Source organism: Lissotriton vulgaris, unplaced genomic scaffold (genome assembly GCF_964263255.1).
Source record: "Lissotriton vulgaris unplaced genomic scaffold, aLisVul1.2 SCAFFOLD_901, whole genome shotgun sequence".
In the NCBI taxonomy this organism is placed as follows: Eukaryota; Metazoa; Chordata; class Amphibia; order Caudata; family Salamandridae; genus Lissotriton; species Lissotriton vulgaris.
Genome location: NW_028241589.1, coordinates 319853 through 335658, shown reverse-complemented (window position 1 = coordinate 335658; position 15806 = coordinate 319853).

The following is a 15806-nucleotide window of genomic DNA, read 5'->3' as shown; positions in this document are numbered from 1 at the left end:
CTATTTGTGCACCCCTCCTGGGTATACACCCCCGCCGTTCCACTGTCCTGTATCCATCAACGGCCAACAACTTATGGCCCTTGCCGACACCGGTTGCCGTCAGAGTGTTCTAAGACCACAAGACCTTGCACAGCCGGTCAGCAACCCTACGGCTACTACGGGGGTAGTAGCCATACAATGTGTCCATGGGGACACCAAACAATACCTCACAACTCAAGTACGAGTCCAACATTCCAAAGACCCCGGCACCTCTCTCACTGTAGGTCTTGTACCCGCTCTTCCAGAACAAGCCATTCTAGGGAGCGATTATCCGGGACTGCCTACGCTCCTACAAAAGACCTCTGACTCCCTGACCCAGTGGTGGAAAGACGCTCCTTATCCTGAACAACCCGACCTAGTGCCCGCTCCCAAACCCCACAAACCTAAAAGTCAGAAAAGAAGAGAGAAGAAGGAACACGTCAGCGCTTATCCCACCATCATTGAAGAACACCCTTGGCAGACCGACCGAGAGTTCAGGGCTGCTCAGCAGGAAGATCCACTCCTACAGGAAGCCTGGGGAAGAGCCCTTGATCACGAAGACCCCTTACAAGTAGGTCCTTACTTCTTTAAGAAAAATGGGTTGCTATACCGAAAAGGGGGTGCCCAACAAAATGCACAGTTGCTTATCCCCGGTCCCTTCCAAGACAAAGTCCTCTTCCTGGCTCACAGTCATCTTCTAGGGGGTCATTTCGGGGACGAGAAAACCAGCCAAGCCGTCTTGGAGAAATTCTATTGGCCAGGGTTGTATCAAAGGATCAAGACCTACTGTCGCGAATGCGTAGTATGCCAGAAGAACAGTCGACACAGGCCACCCCGGGTCCCTTTACAACCCCTCCCTATCATAGATGTCCCCTTCAGCCGCATAGGGATGGACATAATCGGACCCCTCTTGCCCTCCCGTAGTGGGTGTCGCTATGCGTTGGTCATAGTCGATTATGCCACCCGCTTTCCGGAGGCCATACCCCTCCGCCAACCTACTACCCAGACCATAGCAAAGGCCCTGATTTCCTTGTTTTCTCGGGTTGGCTTTCCACGGGAAATACTTACCGACCAGGGCACACCTTTTGTTTCTGCTCTTATGAAACGGGTATGTTCGGAACTGGGGATCAAACAAATCCGAACGTTTGCATATCACCCGCAAACGGACGGACTGGTAGAGCGATATAACGCCACATTGAAGCAGACGCTGAAAAAGCTCTTAGGCCTAGAAGCAAGGAGATGGGAAGATATGCTTCCTTTGGCCTTATTCGCGATTCGTTTTAAAACGCAGAGCAGCACCGGATACTCCCCATATGAATTACTGTACGGGCGTCCCCCTCGTACCCTGCTAGACATGGCACAGGAGGCATGGGAAGCTGAACCGGACCGGACTCGTCCGCTGCCCGAATATCTGGAAAACCTGAAGACTCACCTGTCTATGATCCGAGACATAGTCAGACAAAACCTAGAGGCCGCCCAGGACAACCAAAAGAGGCAATATGACAAGGGCACTCGCAGCCGGGTCTTTTCTGTTAATGACTTAGTTCTCCTCATGATGCCCTCGTCAGACCAAAAACTACTGGGACAGTGGCAAGGACCCTACACCATCCTTCGGCAGGTGACACCAGTTACATACGAGGTAGAATTGGACCCCACACGGGGCACTTCCCAAATCTTTCACGTCAACTTGCTAAAAAAGTGGGAAGGACCTCGTCCGGTGATGTCAGGAACCAGTACAAGCCTCCTCTTCTCTTTCGACCCTTGTCTTGACCCGGAACTAAACCCCGTACAAATACAGGAACTACGACACACCTTGGAACCCCTGAAAGACGTCTTCTCCTCCTCCCCCGGTCGAACCACTGTCACTGAACACACTATTGAAACGGAACCCGGAAAGTTATCCGCCTGAGGCCTTATAGAGTACCGGAGGCCCGCCGGACCGTTATCCGTCAGGAGATAGAAGCCATGCAACAGATGGGAATAATAGAGCCCTCAGTCAGCGAGTGGAACTCCCCTATTGTTCTGGTACCAAAACCTGACGGCTCGGTCCGTTTCTGCATCGACTTCCGGGAGGTCAACAAGGTGTCTAACTTCGACACCTATCCCTTGCCCCGGGTGGACGAAATGATCGAGAGGATAGGAAAGGCAAAGTTTATTTCGACCCTCGATCTCTGCAAAGGGTACTGGCAGATACCCCTCCGGGAACAAGACAGAAAGAAGACTGCCTTTTCCACCCCTGATGGGTTATACCAATTCTTAGTCATGCCCTTTGGTCTTCATGGCGCCCCAGCCACTTTCCAACGTGCTATGAACCACGTCCTGAGGCCCCATTCCCAGTACGCAGGCGCGTATCTAGACGACATTGTCATCTTTAGTGACAGCTGGCCCCAACACTTGAGGCATCTTTCCAGTGTCGTCTCCTCCTTAGGCTCCTACGGATTCGCCATCAATCCAGCCAAAACCACCTTAGCGGCGAAAACTGTAAAATACCTGGGGTTTCTTCTGGGGGACGGCCTGATAAGACCCCAAGAAAGCAAAACCACGGCCTTCCGGTCCCTTACCTTTCCCCAGACAAAGAAAGACCTTCGCGCCTTCCTGGGACTTCTTGGGTATTACAGGCGCTTTGTGCCCAATTTTTCCCAGAGAGCGGCAGCCCTTACGGACCTGCTAAAAAAATCAAACCGGTCTGATGAGATGCTCCGAAATCCCTCACCCGAAGCATGGCATGCATTCACAGACCTAAAATACGCCTTGACCTCAGGTCCTGACTATTCGATCCCTTTCATCCTACAAACGGATGCTTCCGATTATGGGTTAGGGGCCGTGTTGTCCCAGAAAGATGCCCTGGGGAACGAACGTCCCATACTCTATGTGAGTCGCAAACTATTCCCCCGAGAAAAACAATATGCAGTCGTCGAAAAGGAAGCCTTAGCCATAAAATGGGCAGTGGACAGCCTGCGGTACTACTTAGAGGGCAGAGACTTTGTCCTCTACACAGACCACGCCCCTCTGGAGTGGATGGCCCGGAACAAAGGTCAGAACGACCGGGTCCTACGTTGGTTTTTGTCCCTCCAGCCCTTCCATTTCCAAACAAAACATCGGAAGGGCTCAGATCAGGGTAATGCCGATTTCCTTTCCCGGTACCCGCATTCTCCCTCCACTACAGGAAGGACAGCTAGGGGAAGGGGATGTGAGACGACGTCCCGAAGACCCCTACCTGGAGGCCGCCCTCCCCCTCACGTACCTTGCCCGGCACCACCGGGACTGAATCCCTGCCGCCAAAACGCCATAACAGAGACAGGAATCAGAACACCACCCCTCACAAACGAAACCCCGCCCTTCTCTCTCCCACAGGGACCAACCCGAGTGACAGGTCCGGAGGAACCATATCACGCTGACCCCGGAAGTCCCGCCTCAAAGGCAGCGCCAGCACAGGATAAAACCGGGGATCAAGTACAACACGTCGTCGGAGTTTCGTGGCAGGACCCTCTGGCTGGAGCCGGAGAAGGAGAAGAGACGTGCGAGGAAGACGTGTGGACAGAAGAGTGGTGGAGTCCCAAGGAGGTGGCTGGAGAGCGGCCGTAACTCACTGGAGAGTTACGGCGGACCGCGTGAGTGCCTTTTGCCTTCTTTTTCCCTACTCATTAGGAGTCCGTGTTAAAGTCCCTGTAAATAATCCCTCTCTCCATAGTCTCACCGCCCCTGCACTGTAAAATACGTATATAGCACCTCACTCAAAGACCCCTTCCGTTACTCTCACGTCCCGCCTCGGCACCCTCTCTATTTTCCCGACCTGTATTCCGTACTCCCGGTACCCTCCTTCCCGCACTGTCTCTTTCCGCCCCTTCTTGCACTAACCGGGTGACGGTGGGCAGTTGTGCCTCGTTGACTTCTGGATAGGACTAACGGTCCCTTGTTTTTTTTCCTCTCTTCCGGTCCTCCTGGGATCCTCCCCGTCATCGGAACCATCCCCGGACTGTCGGAGGACGGCGAGAAGCAGAGAAGAACCAAACCTGAGTCCATCGCCTGGAGCCTCGCTTTCTGACTCTTGGAACTATCTTTACTGTTCATACGAAATAAAAGTCCAATATTGCCCACTACATACGGCCTCCTCGCCTGCTTTTCCGGCCCGCTACGCTCACCCCACCACATCTGGTGTCAGAAGTGGGATCTGCTGGAGGCATGGAGGCCGTAGTGAGGAAGATGGCAGAATCCCAAGAACAATTCGGGAAACTGATGGAGCAGTTCCTGAAGACCGCTGAAGATGACAGAGGACAGCTTCACGATGTCCTGAAGGGTCAGGGGGCGACCCATGAACAAACCATGACAAAGCTAACAGATGCCCTGGGCCAACAAAGGCCGGTGACCTCTCTCCCCTCCATTGTCCTTCAAAAGTATGTCCCCGGAGAAGACCCGGACTACTTTTTTACGAACTTTGAAAGGATAGCCCAAGCCGCTAATTGGCCGGTAGACCGTTGGGGCTAATATCTGGGTCTGCTCCTCACCGGTGACCTCCAAGCCGCCTATCAACAGGCCAACATCCAGGGTAACACACCATATGCAGACATTAAAAGGTGTATATTAGAACGTCTTGGCATTGATGACGATACCTATAGGGTGAAACTACGCCAGGCCAGGGAAAAGCCCCAAGAGAATCCAAGGGCTCGCTCCTTCCGGATCCGGGATCTCGCAAACCGATGGCTGCGGCCCGAGACCTCCACCAAGGACAATATTCTAGAGAAAATATACCCTCTCTATTTTCCCGACCTGTATTCCGTACTCCCGGTACCCTCCTTCCCGCACTGTCTCTTTCCGCCCCTTCTTGCACTAACCGGGTGACGGTGGGCAGTTGTGCCTCGTTGACTTCTGGATAGGACTAACGGTCCCTTGTTTTTTTTCCTCTCTTCTGGTCCTCCTGGGATCCTCCCCGTCATCGGAACCATCCCCGGACTGTCGGAGGACGCCGAGAAGCAGAGAAGAACCGAACCTGAGTCCATCGCCTGGAGCCTCGCTTTCTGACTCTTGGAACTGTCTTTACTGTTCATACGAAATAAAAGTCCAATATTGCCCACTACATACGGCCTCCTCGCCTGCTTTTCCGGCCCGCTACGCTCACCCCACCACATTGGACTTGGCCCTTTTTCCTGAAATTTTTCGCTTTTCACCCCCCTGTTTGAGGATGTCTCCCCCATGGTAGAGAAATGTATAGGCCAAGTGTGGTGTGAGATGCCATGTTAAATGTGATGCAATGGTGTACGCACTGATAATTCCCCCATCATAAGAATGCACCCTGGTGAAATGTCGCTTTTAAAATGGATGCCATGGCTGTGTGTGGTTCCACCTGACTGTGGTGGGTTAGCAGTCTAGTTGTTCGGTTCCCAGTCACCCCAGCTTTTGGAGGAAAAGCCTGGCACCCAGGGTGCTCTACTCCTCCCCCTGAGCCAGTTAGAACCAGTTCCCCAGAAGCTTCTAGGTAGGTGGGGTAAGGGGCGTATAAATAATAGATGTGATTGAAGTACCAGACACCCCAATGCATGCTTTCAAAAAAGCCAAAAGCATTAGAGACCTCGTGGTCCGCTCCATGTTGGACACCCCACCGGCCCCAACAATACAAACAATGTGGAATCTACCTAGTATAATTGGGAATTACAGATGCAGCAGTTGTAAAGCCTGTACACTTTGCATAGAAACAAAGGCTATCACACATAATAACATTACCATCGATTTGAAAACCTTAACAAATTGCAATAGCAATGGAGTGATCTATGCCATCTTCTGCTGATCTATATAGGTCAGACTAAGCAGAAGATTAAAAACAGAATACTGCAACATTGCAGTAGAATTAGATGCCAAACAATGGGGGTGCCCTAATTGACCACTTTCTGGCAAAGACCCATACTCCTGAATCCCTCAAATGGGTGGTCATTGAAAAAATCACACTGGGACCTAGGGGTGGTGATCTAGACTCCATTTTGAACACAAGAGAATGTAAATGGATGCAGCGATTTGATTCTGTACAAAACGGATTAAATGAGATGGATGTAACTTTCTCACAAATGGCTTTGATCAACTGTGACTAAACCCCTGGGCATATTTATAGTGTTTTATATGCTCTGATTGTCTCTGTTGTGATTGAATGTTGAACATATCCATGTGCTGGCATGTCAGGCAAAATAATTCAGGAATTCTATTGGGAACAACTGTCTGCATCCCACCATTATTGTTTGACATGAATATTACACCTCTTGAGAGTAATGGTAGAACGTTCCCGAGCTGACCCACCATATGTTGTCTATCACAATGGTCTTTACAACATTAAAATAAGCCATTATTGACTGTACCCCTATGGCTGAATGTGTCCCGCAAAATTGTTTCTATGTTGACAACACCGGTTTAGTATACACCGTTCGAACTACTATGCCTATATAAAGTCACTAAACATTACCTATGGCAATCTGTGTCACTGATATCCACCACCTAATGAGCCAATGTACAACATACATATGCACTATTATGTCTAAACGTGTCCTGTACCAATTCAGTACCCCTCTGGGGTGTAATTGTATATGACCTAAAATGACCCGGCATCAACAACAGCCCGCCATGTAACACACTAGATGTCTCTCCAAAGACATTACACATGAATGTGTTTCGTGTTTCATAAAGCGTTTCTAAGTTGACTCTCTAACACAGGTCCTATGGAACGAGTAAATCCGCGTTTTAGCTTTATACACACTCCCTTAAAACACGACGCGGCCGCTCCTTCCTGATTGGAGGATCGTGCCGAGCCTCCAGGATGTATTCAGCGCCTGCACCTCGCGGCTCGCTCACTCGCGGCCGGGCAGCGCTGCTGAACGCACTCGTCTTGATCAAGTCCTGATGGTAAGCGGCAGACAATCCCCGTAATGAGGAATTCCACACGCCTCGATTACCCTTTAATAGTAATGCCTCAGATTTGCTCGGCTTGGTGTCCGAGCGAGGCTTGTTTTAAATGCAGTATTAGAGACTTCATTCTAGACGCAAAATCGATTTTTCAATTTCTTTTCGTTACGCGTCTTTAGATGAATGCATAATTTAGACTGTCAGTAAGACAATCCCCGTAATGAGGTATTCCACATGCCTCGATTACCCTTTAATAATAATGCCTCAGATTTGCTCGGCTTGGTGTCCGAGCGAGGCTTGTTTTAAATGTGGTATTAGAGACTTCATTCTAGACGCAAAATTGATTTTTCAATTTCTTTTTGCTACGTGTCTTTAGATGAACGCACAATTTAGACTGCAAGTAAGCACCTTGCCTATTCCCGCTGATTGAACCTGTTAACAATCCAGCCGTTCTATTACAATAGGACTCGTTTTCATAAAACAAAACCTTTTCTTTTTAATCCTCAGAATAATGCATCTGGAGGAGCCAAACAAACGGACATGAAAATATGCACTGACAGATTGGAAAGCCCCGGATGTCCCAGTAAGTGCCCCCTTGGTTATCTCACAGAGCACACTATTGATAGGGTTACATAATTAACCCGGTACTTAAACCTATACCTTCAATTTTTAAACACCTCTAGGTCACTTTTAACTACAGAGGAACCGATGATGGTCCAACCCCAATAGGCCACTGGACGGCCCAACATTAAGTAAGAAGCCCACCTCTAAACAAAGCTAGTTGCAGTACTACTGTGCTCCACACTTAAGTCTTGATACATTCCTTTTCATAATTGTATCACCTTTAGGCGCTCCTGCACCCTTAAGTCCTGAAGAAGACCCCAGCATGAGGCTTCAATCAACCCTTAATCCAGGGGTCGAAACGTAGACCGGATTGCACTTACCCTCTTAACATAGGAAGCAACCCATGGATAAATACAGATCCCATGTTAAAGAGTTATGTGGAACTAATGAACGAAATTAGTCTGTAAAGGTTGCATTGAATATCACTGTGATTGTAGTATGGTCACAACATCCTTTACCCAGTCCTCACCTTTACCCAACCACACCCATCCCACCTAACTGTCTCTTTTTCTTGTCACTTTGAGCGCGTTGAAATGTTTACCATGTAGATAATATATGTGAATGGAACCCACAAGAAAGTCTTTATACCAATTTTATTGAGACTTACGTCCTCCAGGTTTTACTTGACCCAATGAAGCAATTGGTTTCTTGTATTTTGTATTACTTGTGGTACTCATTTGAAATATTACTAAGCACACCAATTACTAAAATGTTTGAATAAAATTTTTTTTGTACTGCACAGAAGGAATCTCAAAATAATTCATTAACGTAAATGTTTCCATGATGAATTCTTTGTTATAATCAATAGACCCTGACCACTGCATACATACTTATCGTATAAATAAGGGGGCTGTGCCACCATGTGCTCAGACAGAGCGTGGACTTGAGAGAGAGGGGACCTGCTGCCAGGGGGTGCTGCCACATGGACCTGTGTACTGGCCCCTGAGCCCATCTGTAGCCCGCTGCTAGACTACAGGCTGCTGTATCAGGAGGAGTGCCACATTGCAGGGGATGATAGTTCCGAGGAGCTGCTGCCCTGCACTAATGAGTACCCACTGACCGCGGACCTGGCCTAGCACTGCCTGCCTGATCTCCTGCCCTAGCGCCTCATGAGCGCTACACTGGGCCCTGACTGCTCCCTAGTGCCTGGAAAAGAAGGCACTTTCGCTGAATGCCAAGGAGCGCTGTTTGGCTGTGCCCAGAAGGAGGTGAGGAGCGCTACCTGTCACCCCTGAAGCCCCTGGTGGGACTGAACACATCGCAAGCGCTATACTCAGAGTGCCAGGGGAAGAGAAGCGCTATATTTCCCTAACTGCAGTACCTGTACCCCCTGCCTGCCCCCCTGCATCAGGAAATCACTTTTGTGGTACTGCCCAGGGGAAGACAGGAGCTGGTGTGTGCAGCGCTGTCCTGGGAAGGAATACCAGTGTCTGGGACCCCCCCCCCCGTGTTCAGGAGAAAAGCAGGTGCCTATCCCGCGTGTGGAAAACCTGTTGCGTGTGAAGTCCCGTTTGCAGAAGGAGACCGGAGCGGAGCCCACCCCTACGGTCAGTGCCCCACGCTGACACATCGCTGGAAAGAAGGCGGGCCCCATATGCAGAGGGGAGCCCCGTGTGTCTGCCAGGTAGTCGAGCAAAGCCCGAGATGCGGGTCCACTCGAGGCACAGGATCGGTGCCTGAGGGCCTGCCGGAGGAAAACTGAGAAGGCGGCCGAGGAAATCCTGATGAGCGGAGAGGAGCCCCGGTGAGTGAGGACCTGAGTGGGAAACTGTTGGTGGAGGGGGGTGGTAACGGGGCACAGTGTCGCTGCCCGCTCCCCGTTGGTCCTACCCGAAGGCACAGAGAGTGTTCGTGCCGGCCTGGTTCCTCCAGCTGCCCCCACTGGACAGGGGGAGGCTGTAACGATTGTGGCCACATCGCAACGTGGGGCATATTTGGTTCCCCAAGCCAAAAGGGGGCTCCACCGGGCCAGGAACTAACTTTACTGGACACCACTGCCCCGCTGGACAGGAGGCAGTGGCAGCAATTGGGGCACACAGTGTCTAGGCTTGCAAGGCCTCAGAGGATGGACAGCATAGGAGGTGGAATGCTGAGGTTATGTCAGATATAGTTCCCTGGCTAGTTATTGGCGTAAAGTGTTTTCTGCTCCATGTTGGCTCGCCTCATGTTTTATGCATGCTGATAGAATGCTTAATGGGCCCCATGCCCTAATCATTATGCCATTGGTATTAGGCCTACTGCTTTCCCTAATGTTCCCATTGCTGAGCTTGGGCCCCATGGACTTATACTTACGTCCTGCACGCAATGTTCTGTGCCTAATCTAATGGGGTTTACGCATAGTGATATGCACCACAGGTTTATGCTTAATGAAATGGCCGTTATGACGCAGGGCTAGGGCGGGGACTGTTATGCCCAGGAAGGAGCCTCAGGATTCATGCAAACATGTGGATGCCCCCACACTGAAGGTTGTTGTGCATAATAAGCCCCTATGCTCACATGTTTATGCTGTTGTGTTTTTCATGCAAATGCAGGAGGTGACTTAGGCCCCTGATTGTGCCTAATGTTAAGGCACGATGTTCTAGCTGCTACAGTTTCAGCCCTGCTGTTCTTAGGCCTAATCCATTACATGTAATGGGGTGACCCTATAACCCTCAGAACCTGGGCGGGTAGTAAACTGAATAATAATGGTTCTGTCAGACCGAAATACCCAGTGATTTAGTATTTCAATGTTATATTTTGTGTAACTCGTCCCTAACCAGGGTACAGAGATAACAATACTTATATCAAAAAGATCAAATACACTGACCACACGATAAAAATGAAAGTTACATTTTTTTTACTCAAACACTTTCATATTTCGAATTTGAAACACAAATTACTTCAGATGTTGTCCCTAAAACACACTTAAAACATAAATGACACATAAGTTTTGAGCAAAAAATAGTACACACTTAAAACAAGTAAAATTGTTAATTCATATACTTATTGGCACAGACAACTATATATACAATAATCTGATAGGTACATAAATTTAATCTTGGTTCCTAAGAGATTTTGAATAGTTGGTTCATATAAGAAGGGATTGCGTTTGACCACACAATAAAAATGAAAGTAAAATTCTTTACTCAAACACTTTCATATTTCGAATTTGAAACACAAATTACTTCAGATGCTGTCCCTAAAACACACTTAAAACATAAATGACACATAAGTTTTGAGCAAAAAATGGTACACACTTAAAACAACAAGTAAAATTGTTAATTCATATACTTATTGGCACAGACAACTATATATACAATAATCTGATAGGTACAACAATTTAATCTTGGTTCCTAAGAGATTTCGAATAGTTGGTTCATATAAGAAGGGGTTGCGTTCTTAGGCCTAAGGCTTCATAGGTTTGGTGCCTCCCGTCAATGTCATTTATGTCCCCCTGTAATGCATAACATGTTATCCTGTCACTGCGATGCTGATGGGTTTTGCACCTAGGGGGCTTACGGCCTACACCCTGGCTAATGAGGGGTAGGCTTATGGTAATATTGCACCTATGCTAACGTGAATATGCCTCTTAAACTTCTAGGCCTATGGTGATACTTCCTGCATTTTTGCCTAATGTTTTGCCTAAGCTAATGTGGTTCATGCTCGCAGTTTCACGCCAAGCTAAGGAGGCTCCTGCTTACAGCCCTTGTTTTTTCACCAGTAGGTACTGGTCAGTGTTCATTTACTGTTCTGCATTAGGTGATGAAGATAAGCGCATTTCTTTTATTCCGCAGGTACGGACTGCTTCCAGTTATCATTATTGATGGACTTTGCATTGATTCTCCCTTGTCCTTTCGCAATGTTTCTGGCAGCGGCCCAATTGGCCCTGCCATGTAAATAATCCCCATGTACAAATTGCCCTGGCGCCAGTTGGCGCAGTCTAGAGACTACTGTGGTTACTATTGCATGTTTGACCCAATACATACGTTACACTTACACAACCTTGTGTTGTGTCTGTTTTTGGAGTGTGCCTTGTGTGTCGTCTGTGTGTACTGCGTGGCTGCTTTACACATTTCCTCTGGAGTTTGGCCCGCCCGCTCTGCACCACACTACCCCATTTCCAACATAGAAGTTTAGGGATCAGGACCCCTCCATATTCTTTATAGAGTTCAGCTGCTATGCCATCCATCCCGGGGGACTTCGCAGTCTACAGGTGGGCGATAGCCACCCGTATCTCCTCCCCGCTAAATGGGCCCCCTAAGGCCTCCTGACTCTCCGTATCTATGCAAGGCAGTTTCACCTCAGCCAGATAGGGGCCATGGGGGACTGGGGCTTGGAGTATATTTTATGTAAATGGGTCTGGAATGCTTTATTGATCTCATGTTGATCTCATGTTGATTATATACCACATGCCAAGGTAATTTTTAAGTGCCAGAATCGAGTGAGGCTGAGTCTCAGCCCTAATCAGGGCGCTAGTAGCAGTCCCACCTTATCCCCCTGTGTATTTCAGCCCATTTCGGGACACATTCATGTTCTCTAGATCTTTATCAGAAAATTCTGCTCTATTTGGTTTCTGCAATACTTTTGATTTCCCTATGTCGATGCCCATTTCTGAAGCCAAATTCATTAATTTCTCATGAAATATTTTTGTATTTCGGGTAATGCTTCTGCATATAAATAATAATTCTTCTTCACTAAATGTATTTAATGACTGGGACTTTGGCTTTTCTATTTCTCTTGCCCACCTTTCTATCTCTTCTGGGGTTACTGCAGTAGCACTTTTCATCCCTGTGGATGTTTCAATTTGTACCTCTTTTGAGCATCCAGGCATGATTTTTCTGAATGAATCATTTATGGATTCTCTTATGGAAATTGTCAACTCACTCTTACTTGCCTGGCCATCAACTATTATATTTTCTTTTTCTGGACTGTATGATCGGTGTAGTCAAGACAGGTGTTTTAGGACAATTTTGCTTATCCCCATATAAGCGAACTACAGGACCATTAGTTACTTGTATTGTTAATGCTTATGGATTTGTGTTCAACTGTGCTATTTTCTGAATAACTCGCTTCTATTTTTATTTGTTGCTTCTCTTTCTTTAAGTACCCTTGCTATTGTAGTCTCGTAAACAACATGCGGAACTAAAGGTGTTATCAGCATCGGAGCACTAGTGGTAATTCTATTTAATTCTTCTTGGTATGGAGAAGGATTTTTCATTAAAATATCTTCAAAATAATCATATTCTGAATCTCCACTACCAGTCACTAAATGTTTTGTTTTCTCTGCACATTTGCTTCCTGTCGATTCTTCTGTAGTTATTACAGGATATAATCCTTCCACTACCATAGCCTGTCTCCATTGTTTCATCTGACTATCTCGAGTTTCCAGTGGAAACTTAGGATAAAATCTATTCATATTACTGTTACTTTGTGATTTGTCTAGCTCAAAGGCCTCAGTCCCCCATTCTTGTAAAGCTTTGTACCGAGTCAGTCTAGGTCTGGGTTCTAACTCATACATATGTGTTCGTAGATTGTGGAAAATTCTTCCATTAAATGTTCTGTACTTAGGAAATGCTAATACTCCATCATCTTTTGTGTATTTTATCCAATTTTCTAACCATACACAGGTCTGGTAGCCTCTTTCTATCATCATGTATGATGCAGGCGTTTTCGGGGGAATAATAATAATTCCTTCTCTAGTTTTAATAGTTTTATCCTTTTTGAAATAATTTCCGATTTTCTGCATAAATGACATTTTTCTGTTCTCGCCGTACATTTTACGTGGATTCCCTCTAATATATTGCTCATGGGCAGATCCTATAAATCTTCGATCTGGACGAGTCCCTATTATAGGTGGATTGTGTCTCCACAAACAAATCCCACTGTCTATTATTACCGGGACTTCTATTTTGACGATTAATTGGATGCTTGCTTTTATTCTAATGCTTCTCCAATAACAGCGCGTCTTTTTATTATGGTGACCAATCAACGTTTGCTTTGCTTATTTACTTTAAACAATGCTTGCGCGGCTTTTCAGTGTTGTCACTTTCGCTCCTCTCTACTCACCCCTCCTTTACAATTTTACCTCAGCTACACACCCGCTGGCTCAATCAATCCCAGCGCATCTCTCAGTGACGTAAGCGCAGCACCCGCAACTGACCCCTCATTCGCAAGGTAATGCAAAACTTAATTTCGTACAATTTTACAAATGAGTTTCATTAATTTACAACGTAGGAACATTTGCTACTGTGCCTGATTGACTAATTCAAAGGAAAGTCAATTTCTTTCACTGCGAGTAAAACTTTCCGTTTACCCTTCACACACTATGAGTAAAATCTCTTCCGCTTACTCTTCACTCAAGCATCAAATAACCTGTTACTCCTTCAGTATTACACTTTCTAGGTGATTTAAGGCCAACTTTTCACCAGCGAACTCCTTTGCTTCCAATTACTCTATTTTATACAAGAAAATAATCCCTAAATCAGTGTTTCAAATTCTGCATAACTTTGCACACTTTCTTCATCAAGGCAAGTAACCTCATTGCAGTGTGGCTTCCATTTACCACCCGCTATTCAATATTCCCGGGAATTTCTGGACAAAATAAAAAAATACATACATGTTTTGGTTAATACATAAATCAATATTTCAACACACAATTTCCACCTAACTTAACTAAAACCTAACCATAGCTCTGCTACCAAGAAAAAACGGATGCAGCGAGATTATCAGCTTAGGTTATTCATAAAAACTACCATACACACCTGGCCCATAATCATTCATACATAAGCCAATAATCACCGCTGCGATCACGATTTTATAACTGCCTTGATAAATTTACCTTTACACCAATTCTTACCAAACCTTATCACCTTGGTTCTTAATTTCCTCTAGTCAATAGATCAGCTTGTTAGCAGAAAAGGTAGAAATTACATTTACTTTTATTTCTTTGAATAACCACAAACTCGAGAGAGTTTTAAAAGCTTTATCTATGCATTCATTTTGTGAGTCAAATACCAATACAAGTCAACCACCAACTTATTTAAGGAAATGTTCAAAAGTAAAACATAAACTTAATAAGATCTCATGACTTTGGTAACTGGGAAGGGTGGAAAAGGGAAACAGTACAAGGACATACCACACAGAATTATATTTACCTAGAGTGGTGTGAGGACCAACCCCTGGCCAAGGAGCAGGAAATGGGACTCCCGAGTAGTCAGGAGCCAACAGTTCAGAACAGATTCAGGACAGGTATCCTCTTCTAAGTGCAACACCAATGTCATACCCCTCTCTGGTACTGCTCTCCTTGATTCTTCCCCCTTCTAGATAGACAGGTTCAACTTCTTCAAAAATTTCTCCTAGTCTTCTCTCTCTCAGTCGATTCTTCTATCAGAGTGCTCGAACAGCGTCTCTGACCTCTGTGGCTTCCGCCGTAGTCTGCTTCAGTGGTGACAGGTCGGCTACAGGTCAGTGACAAGTCTGACAAACTAACTGACTAAGCCTACCTTAGCTATACTATTCTACGTGTATGTACCACCCCACAATGTTTCAATATTTGTGAATCTCCTACTTCTGAAGGACAATGGGATGGGGGAGAGGTCATCACACCCTACTAATGTAATGTCATCTTCTTTAGTTCATTGTTCAATATTCCCGCCCCTTAGTTTTACTTCCCCATGCTTTATTTCCCAAACCACACAGAATTAATTTCATCTACAATGTATACAAAATTTGACTTCTGTTCCTTCCCCTCTCCGGGTCAAGAGGTGGTGTTCCCAGGCGCTTCTTTGGTTAAAGTGTCCTTGGCTGGGTTTCAATGTCACAGTACGGAGTTTGACAAAGTCCAGTGCGCTTGCGCATAATCAGGCAAGATGAAGATTTCAGTCATGCTCCAGGCCCAAATACAAACTAATAACAAAGTCAAAGAAAAACATGTTAGAATACGAAAATAAATGAATGCACTGTATACCACTTTCCTTACTCTAATCCCTTTAATTTATTTTAAATATTGCATTAGTAGTTTAGTAAGACATGCAAGGTTCAGTTTAAGCATAGCATGTGCATTAGCATGTGAGGTTCAAGCGGCTATCTTAAATACTACTATGAAGCTGCAAAGATTTTCCACCAAAGCGAAAGACGTCATACTACGTAGATTTAGTAGACACATGTACAGAAGATTCCCGTGTTTTCGGCAGCCACATTAGACACTCGAATTACTTGTTAGTAAACACATTGTCAAGCTTCCCTTAGATAACGTAAAATGAAGTGTAATGCAAATATTAGTATTCATGAAACACGTTGGTTAC